General features: G+C 43.9%; 1 long non-coding RNA gene across 1 annotated transcript; it reads right to left on the minus strand.

Annotated features, from left to right (window-relative positions):
* Nucleotides 1-1,680: 1,680 nt before the first annotated feature.
* LOC133373877 (uncharacterized) lies at nt 1,681-9,009 on the minus strand. Its single transcript, XR_009759765.1, has 3 exons — nt 8,890-9,009; nt 6,635-6,736; nt 1,681-1,790 (listed from the first exon to the last, which is right to left on the minus strand). It is a non-coding gene; the product is annotated as an uncharacterized LOC133373877 (long non-coding RNA).
* Between the last annotated feature and the right edge of the window lie 221 nt (nt 9,010-9,230).

Consider the following 9,230-nt stretch of genomic DNA (forward strand, 5'->3'; position numbering starts at 1 on the left):
TGTGCCCTCCTCCATTGCTTCTCAAATGAGACATGTAGAGCCTCCAGAGTGAACGTCAATGCTTGCAACTGACTCCCAAAACAAACGTGTGATGCCGTCTCTGTCGCTTCCTTCAAAATGCTTCTCAAGGCCCACCTGTTCCATGACGCCTTTGGCTCAACTCCCTAGTTTCCGAGCCCCAGCTAAAACAAAGCCTATAACCAAGGCACATGGAAATGGAACAAATGCATATTCCTTCCCTCTCCTGCCAATGGTTCCCAAACATTTCCCCCCATGGACCACTTGGAAAAATGCTGAGGCTCTTGGTGGACCACTTAACAATTTTTCTGCCTCTTGTCGCAATTGAATGCGCCATGCTAGATGCCGTATGATTTTTAATTACATTTTTATTGCTGCTTCTCATATCGTATTCTAATTTGATTTCCACAGAATTCAAATTGTAGCACCATAAAATACAATATAAGAAATAAAGGAAGAAGCAAAAAGAGAATTAAAAATAAATACGGATGTTTAATACGGACATGCCATGGACCACCTGAATGAAGGCTGTGGACCACTGGTGGTTCCCAGTTCCCAGTTTGGGAATCCCTGATCTATGCTGAATGTTAGATTGTAAACTCTTTGGGGCAGGGAATTGTGCTTTTGTACTCTTTCAAGCACCAGGCACCTTGATAAGCACTGTATCAATAAAACAATGGCTCCTTCCTCTTCACACCTTCCTGGAACTCTTTGGGTGAGCTGTCTACCCCAACAGACTGTTCCCCTGTGTGCTTACTGCATGAAACATATTTGGTAGATGACACCAAACAAATTATATTTTCCCCACACAATTATTTGGTTATACTTATTGATTTATAATGGTACTTTTGCTCTGCACTTTCTGTCCACATGGGTCTTATGGGGAGGCTTAAAATTCAGCTATAAAGACAACACAACAATTCAAAGCAAGCAAATAAATGATCAGCTCACAGGAACAACAAAAAAAACCAAAACAGCAGCCAGAGGACAAACATTAGCAAGAACTTCCATAAAACAAAAATGAAAGACAAATGTATGTATTTTAGCTAACTGGCTGCTGTTGATGTGTTGGCTTCACAGAACTGATTTTAAAAAATGTCAAGAGTGACCTGAACAGTCTCTTGCCTTCCACATATTAAAGAGCATCAAAAGAGGATTTTCCCTCTTTTGATCATATATCTTTTTATTTTTTAAATGCCATGGGACTTGGGGGAGGAAAAAAATAACCACCTCTGATTCAAAGAGCACAATGGGGGGGATTTCCAATAAAAACGTTTGCAGACAATAATTATCTGCATCCCAAACTGGTCAAAAATGCAGCATCAAGGGGATTAAGAAAATAGCAATGCATTTTATCCCCTTGAACGCAGCTTGTGAAGCAATGTACTGGACTTCAAATCTAAGTCAGGCTTCTTTGAACATCTGAATGCATTCTCTCAATGCAAATGGATAAAAAAAGCCCATTCTCTTTTCTTTTTCATTTCCTTTCAAATAATAATTTGTTCCAAAAGATAATAGGTGAATGTGGGAGGGGGAGAGAGAGAGATTCTTCCCTGGCTAAGTTCACAAATGCAGTGAGAATTTAAAACATTTCAGAGAGGAAATTGCATTTAACCTGTATGTGGTGTGCACCAGGGACACTTCCATACCTAAGTCAGAGAAAGAGCTTAAAAAGTGCTAAACCAACAATGAAGTCATATCTAAAGCTCAAATTCATGGTGGGTCCATCAGTCCCTTTTCATGCAGTTGAATTCCTTTGGTAGCACCAGTCCCTGTGTAATGAGGGAAGCAGATGGCAGAAATGAAGCTTAACGTTATGCTGTCCACTGACTAGCATCAACCACAACTATTAAATTGAAAAACTGCACGTGCAATCCTAAGGTTAGGCAGGTGGGGGATGTCTGAAGGCCCTCTGGATGCCGTGGTCTATAACTCCCATCACCCTCAGCCAGCATAGCCAATGGTCAGGGAGGGTGGGAGTTGTAGTCCAGTAACATCTAGGGGGCAGTATGTTGGCTACCCCTGATGCAGCATCATTCCCAGGGGCATTTATGAAAATCACACCACTTTTAGAATGCTTTTGTTTTGTTTTCTTGGTGTGTTTGCTGCCTTGAGCTCCTTTGGGAGGAAGGCTATGATATAAATTCAATAAACAATAATAATTTGGAAGGGTGGGGGAGGATACATGCCCCCATAAACATGCATTGAAAGGATAACATGCAGATGGAAAGGGTACAAGCTGCCATTCAGATCACAAGGGAGAAACTCTCAAGAAGCTGAACTGTTTTGTTATTTAAAACATACTCGCATTTCACCTTAGCACCAGAAAATAAGGGGATGATCCCTTCCACTGGAGACTGGTAGCTCCGTTGTCACTGGGTCAGTGAATCCGTTCCAGGGTTTAGCCCAAACGTACAAGGAGCTGTCCTTTCAAGCACTTTGGACAGCTCCTTGAAAGTCTGGACTAAAACCCGGCACTACCTCAGACATCGGAGTCATCCATCTCCACTGATCCCTTCTGTATCCTCACAACAACCCTGTGAAGGAGGTAATCCTGAGAGTGACTGGCAGAAGGTCAATGGCAAGATCCTGGGGTTTCGACCCGCAAGGGTACTATGTACAGATCACACATGGAGGCTATGCTATAACATGAGAGGAGTTCTCATAACGAAGGTCTCTCTCCCCTTCCCCTACCACTCAGAGGAGGCACAAAATATGCGAGACCGTGATCAATTTGGGCTTATTATGGCTGGATATTGTAATTCCCATTAGTATCAGTGGGGCATGTGTTTCTCAGGAGCCTGACTGACTTCAACTAAAGTTAGGGATTTAGTGTTTGGTGGTCCCATGCTGTGCAACACTCTTCCACCAGAGATTCGGCAGGCATCCTCGCTGCTAACTTTCAGACGCCTCTTCAAAACCTTTGCATACCGACAGGTCAATTCAGTTGTTTAACCCCCTCCCCTGATGCAGATGAGTCAGTCATTTTAAGGATTATTTTATGCTCTTATGTTTTATTGTATTTGTATATGCTGCCTCTGGAAAATTCTGCAAATTACTTGGGAAGACAGACAGACTAATGTTAGCGTTTTGGAAGAAGCAAAGACTAACAGTGTTGAAACAATGATCCTTCAACACCAACTTCGCCGGACCGGCCATGTTGTTCAAACCGTCTTCCAAAGCAGCTACTTTACGCCCAACTTAAGGATGGAAAACAGAACATTGGTGGACAGCAAAAGAGGTTTAAAGATGTTCTTAAAGTGAATCTAAAAAAATGTAACATGAACATCGACAACTGGGAAATCTTGTCCCATGAACGTCCCAAATGGAGGTCGGCTATTATCAAAGGCGCTGTGGACTTTGAAGAAGCACGAATACAGGGCGAAGGCACATCAAACAAATCCTCATAGTGACCATCTTCCATCTGGAAACCTATGTCCTCACTGTAGGAGGCTGTGTGGATCCAGAATTGGCCTCCACAGTCACTTATGGGCCCACTGTTAAAGACCTTATCTTGGAAGACAATCTTACTCAGCCACTAGTGATCGCCAATGATGAATGAATGTACACAGGGTTTTTATTATATATGAGTGGACAATATAAAAATATTTTAAGAACAAAGAAAGCTGCCTTATACCAAGTCAGACCATTGGTCCATTTAGCTCAGTATTGTCCACGCTGATTTGGAGATGCCAGGTATGGAACCTGGGACCTTCTGCATGCAAAGCAGAGACTCTACCACTGAGCTGTGGCCCTTCCATGAAGAGCCTGCTGGATCAGACCAAAGCCTCATCTTGTCTAGTATTCACAGTGGCCAACCAGATGCCCCAACGGGAAGCCCCCAAGCAGGACCTGAGTGCAAGAGCATTCTCCCTTCCTGCAGCTTCCAGGAACTGGTATTCAGAAGCATGGTGCTTCTGACCATGGAGGCAGAGTGTAGCCATCATGCCTCGTAGCCATTTATAGCCTTATCCTCCATATATTTGTCCTGTCCTGTTCAGCATCCAAGTTGGAGCCCATCACTGCCTCCTCTGGGAGAGAGTTCCATAGCGTGAAGAAGTCCTTTCTTTTGTCGGTCCTAAATCTTCCAACATTCCACGCCTTGTGTAATTTTATGTACTTCCATCATGTCACCTGTCCTGTGTGCATTCTGTTGATCCTCAGACTGTTGGTTTTTCGGCTTAGATGGAAAACACCAAAAGGGCAGCAACAATAGAAGTGCAAACCTAAAGGCCTCAGGTTAGAAAATTAAAAGTTGCTTGCCGTGGCTTGATGGCTTAATCAGCCAATCAATATTGTTCACAGGGCAGGCAGGGAAGGAGCAGAAAGTCAGAATGAAAAATGCATGAGGGGAACAGGGAGACCCAAGAGCAGAAAATTAAAAAGCCAGCCTGTTACATTTGTCCAATATCAGCAGAGAAATTAAAGTGGTTTGGGTTGTGTGAGTGAGCAGAGGAACACTCCAAGTTGCTGGGGGAAAGAAAGGGGAAGGGAAGGAACTGAAATGTGTGACACAAACCTGCTGAAGGTTCCCAGCTTGCAAAACAAAGCAAAAACAAAACAAAACCCCAACCCACCCTGCCGCATGTTAAGTTGCTTTCTTAAAAACAGACTTTGCAACTGTAGTATTTACAAGGCCTACAAGACCAGGAGGGGGCTGTTCTTCACTTAAAGGGAATCTGCTCTGACTAGAATAGCCAATACTGAATGAATGAGGGAGCAATACTGTGTTAGCATCCGGGTACCCTTAACAGATTTTCCCCTTCTCATATAATGGAAATAGCATGACCTAAAGCAGGACACACAGGACAGAACACAGAAATATGGGAAGCTGCCTTAGTGCGAGTCAGACCATTGGTCCATGTAACTCAGTATTGTCTACACTGACTGGCAGCGGCTCTCTAGGGTTCTAGGCAAGGTGTCTCTTCTATCCCTACCTGGAGATGCCATTGGGGATTGAACCTGGGCCCTTCTCATGCAAGGCAGATGGCTCTGCCAGTGAGCTATAGCCCCTTCCCTAAAGCGATTATAGGAGTGATCACAAGAACACAGGAAACTACTTTAAGCAGCGTCAGGCCATTGGTCCAGCTATCGCAGTGGTTGCTCACCTGTGGCCCTCCAGAGGTTTGTTTTTGAAGGGTGGCTCCAACTCGCATCAGCCCCAGGCAGTATGGCCAATGATCAGGGATGATGGGAGTCCAACATCTGGGGGAGCCACAGGTTAGCCACCTCTGGTTTCTAAGGGCTTTGCCTGTGCTGCCGATCAGGTGATTTGACAGTGCCTGCAAACGCCTCTTTTCACCCAACGGCTCCAGTTGTAAAGTGGGTGGCTGTGACTTGGCCAAAATGGCCTTGTGGGCCAAATGGGTAGGATTGGGGGTGATCATCTCTCCACGGCTTCAGACAGGGGACATTCCCAGCTGTACCTGGACATGTTGGGGATTGAAACTGGGACCTTTTCCATGCAATGCAAATGCTCTACCTCTGAACCACGGGCCTCATGAGGGCCCCTGACCGAATGCTTGCAACACTCCTAAGTCTGGAACCCTGAAGCAAGGAGGGGAGTTGTATGGGAAAAGAGGGGCAAGCGTTAAGCACCCATATTCCTGCCCCCAGTTCACTCCCATCAAGCACCACATTCCAGCAGAGAAGTGGCAGCTAAGCAACGTTCAGAAGAGGGCAACCAGAATGATCAAGGGGATGGAGCGACTCCCTTACGAGGAAAGGTTGCAGCATTTGGGGCTTTTTAGTTTAGAGAAAAGGCGGGTCAGAGGAGACATGATAGAAGTGTATAAAATTATGCATGGCATTGAGAAAGTGGATAGAGAAAAGTTCTTCTCCCTCTCTCATAATACTAGAACTCGTGGACATTCAAAGAAGCTGAATGTTGGAAGATTCAGGACAGACAAAAGGAAGTACTTCTTTACTTTACTCAGCGCATAGTTAAACTATGGAATTTGCTCCCACAAGATGCAGTAATGGCCACCACCTTGGATGGCTTTAAAAGATTAGACAAATTCATGGAGGACAGGGCTATCAATGGCTACTAGCCATGATGGCTGTGCTCTGCCACCCTAGTCAGAGGCAGCATGCTTCTGAAAACCAGTTGCCGGAAGCCTCAGGAGGGGAAGAGTGTTCTTGCACTCAGATCCTGCTTGCGGGCTTCCCCCAGGCACCTGGTTAGCCACTGTGAGAACAGGATGCTGGACTAGATGGGCCACTGGCCTGATCCAGCAGGCTCTTCTTATGTTCTTAACACAAGCTCCAGCCTCACGCTTTTGGGAGGCTTCATGCCAATCAAGTATCTCACTGCCACAAATGGGGCTCACTGTGATGCTTTGAGAACTCTAGGTTTGCCAAGCTACTATAACTGGCTTAGTGGACAGACAACAAGGCCTACATTCTCTGTGCTTTTAATGGAACCAGAATGTGAAATACAAACCACACTCCTCTCAGAATTATCTGACGAGGGTAAAAGGCCAACTGTTTCTCTGAGGACACATTAGGATGTGTCGTTTACCTTTGCCCTCCTCAAAAAAAAAAAAAAAACCACCAACACTGTTGGCAAGGGCTGCTTGGAACAGTTTTGCAATAACCTTTTGCTTACTATGCCTACCTTGTACTCTTATTCTGCCTCAAGCACTTCATGCCTGGATTTTGATCTCGTCAAACAGAATGAATTGAAAAGGACTGCAAGCTGAATCTCTCAGGATGAAATCTGAAAGGCAAGAAGATTTCTCGCTGGAGCAGGTTACCACAACAGGATAGGTGCCAATCAAAATTTACCTGCCCCTGCCAGTAGGGCTTAAAAGGATCCTATACAGGCCTCAGTACCTGGATTTAACTCAAGGAGGTTGGGCTTCCTGTTTCAAAATGACAAAAAAAATATTTCTCAAATGCAGCACTAACCTGTCTACCATCCACCCTGACACTTCCATGTGTATGTTTTGACTGGGTCCAAATTGTAAGCAAAGGCATACTACCCGCAGAGCTCTTATAATCTTCTGATAATAGGTTGCTTATAAAGGTGATGTCAATGATTTCCTCAAGTGAAATAAACAATGGACCATATAAAAATAAAAAGATATGGAACTAGCATGTTGGGGAGACCCTTTTCAAATGTGCAAGTTACTTTCTTTTTCAATCTGGGGAAATATTTAAACATGCAGTCCACCTAGTATAGTCTGAAGTGATATTCTCCCAGCAAAAGGTTTACTACATTATTCCAGTGGCAGCATAGATCAGCACTCAGAGAGGTCTTTCCTGCACAGTCAGCACCTCGGGGAGATGGTGCTGATTTGGTGGGAACGATCTAGAAGTGCTGAGCTACACAGAATGGGAAAGACCAATACAATTAGCCACACCCATATGGTGTTTGGCAAACTGTGGTCACTGTGGGACAGGACAGGGGTTGCCAATATGGTACATCTACCAGGCACCTAAGAAGTCTTCCTGATTTTTCTGGATTTTAAATATGTATTACCTTTTGTAGGCAAGCTCTGCTTCCCAACCATCTTGCTTTCTCTCCTCCCCAAAACGCATCTGTGCCCCAGGTGAGCCCAGAGGCATTCAGGGAAGCTGAAACTGATGCTTTGCTCTTCAGCATACCAGCCAAGGTGCCCGTTGTTTTTTAAAGGAGGAAGAAAAAGGGACCTTATGTTGTCTGGTAGGCACCTGGAGGGCAGCAGGGAGCATTGGGAAGTGTTGTTCGCTTTAATTGTGTGGGTGTCTAATTTTGTGGGTTTTGAGGAGTGTGTGGATGTTTTGTGTTGACTGCTGTCCTTTTTTCGTGTGTGGGGGGGGAGGGGAGAACATTGCCTGGGTGTTTATTCTGGGTGTTTTTTTTAAAGGGGGAGATATGTCCACAACAGTTTCTCAAATTTCAAAATGCGTCCATGCACCCAGACTGGTGGCCGACATCTGAGCAGCTCCCTACACAATCCAGGGAATCCATCTGTTTTCAAGTAGGATTTAGTTCCAAGAAATCTGAATCATGAGTCCATGGAAATGCCAGAACGAATTAAACAGGGGGCCATATTTGAATCTTGGGTTGGAAACTCCTCAACCCTGACATAAAACAACTCATTTAACTTTGTTATTAAAAAAAAAAGTAAAGTTTTTATCTACAAAGGCAGAGCTAAAAGGAATATCTCTACCAAGAAGATATAACAAAGTTTGGAAAGGTCTCACAGAAAAGCTTATTCAAAAATGGCATATAGCCAAAAGTAAAAAAGAAAAGGGAGACAGATATAGACATTTACAGTGGATTGATGGAATTTTATTGTATTTACGAACAAAACGGATAATTGCAGACCTGTGGCAAAAGCATTTAAAGATCGATGGCTTATATGAAAATAAGCTACATATCGGGAACGTGTTCAATACTTAGCCTCATGTTCAATGCGCTTGCATGAAGCATATTACTTGTCATTCATGTCTATAGGCTGATTCTTTTAATTCTTTTTTCTGATTTTCTGTTTATTCATGATCACCTGCACTGATTTTTGAAAATAAACAAAATACAATGAACGGGTAACTAAAAAAACCTGCAGGTAATTGTACCGTACCTGAATATGTTGCACGGCCTTAGTTCTTTAGCCCTGTCACACAGTCTGATCCAAAGCATGCTTTTTGGGAGTCCCATCCAGTTTAGTGGGGTTTACTCCCAATGGTGCAGTGGATCACAGACTTCATGTTAAAAGTTAATCTGCGTGTGTAGGTTGATTCGTAAGACACTCTCCTGATCACACATTTTGTATGCACAGATCGTACACAGAATTTTCTAACTTTTTTCATTATAATTTTAGCAAAGGCAAAAAAAATCCAACCTCCCCCCAAACAACCAAATATGTTTCTTCCTTCCAAACGTACCATCATAAGTCCTTGTTGTCTGCTGCCACAGATGAGAGAACAGAGGAACAGAAACTCATCCATTCTGCTTTCGAGCCAACTGATCTACCAGAGACCTCTTGCTGGACTTTATACCAAGTGAGAGGAGGTTCTCTGTAAAAATCAAAATGGTTACTTGCTTTAATAATAGAGAAAAATCCAAGGATACCCCCCCTCCCCAATAGGTCAAGGGAGTTTCTGCAGAATCTGCCTCAAACATCTGGGGGCAAAACCACAATCGATCTTCCTATTATTTATTTATTGCATTTGTATACCGCCCCATAGCCAAAGCTCTCTGGGCGGTTTACAACAATTTACAACTA

Source organism: Rhineura floridana, chromosome 20, assembly GCF_030035675.1.
Source record: "Rhineura floridana isolate rRhiFlo1 chromosome 20, rRhiFlo1.hap2, whole genome shotgun sequence".
NCBI lineage: Eukaryota > Metazoa > Chordata > Lepidosauria > Squamata > Rhineuridae > Rhineura > Rhineura floridana.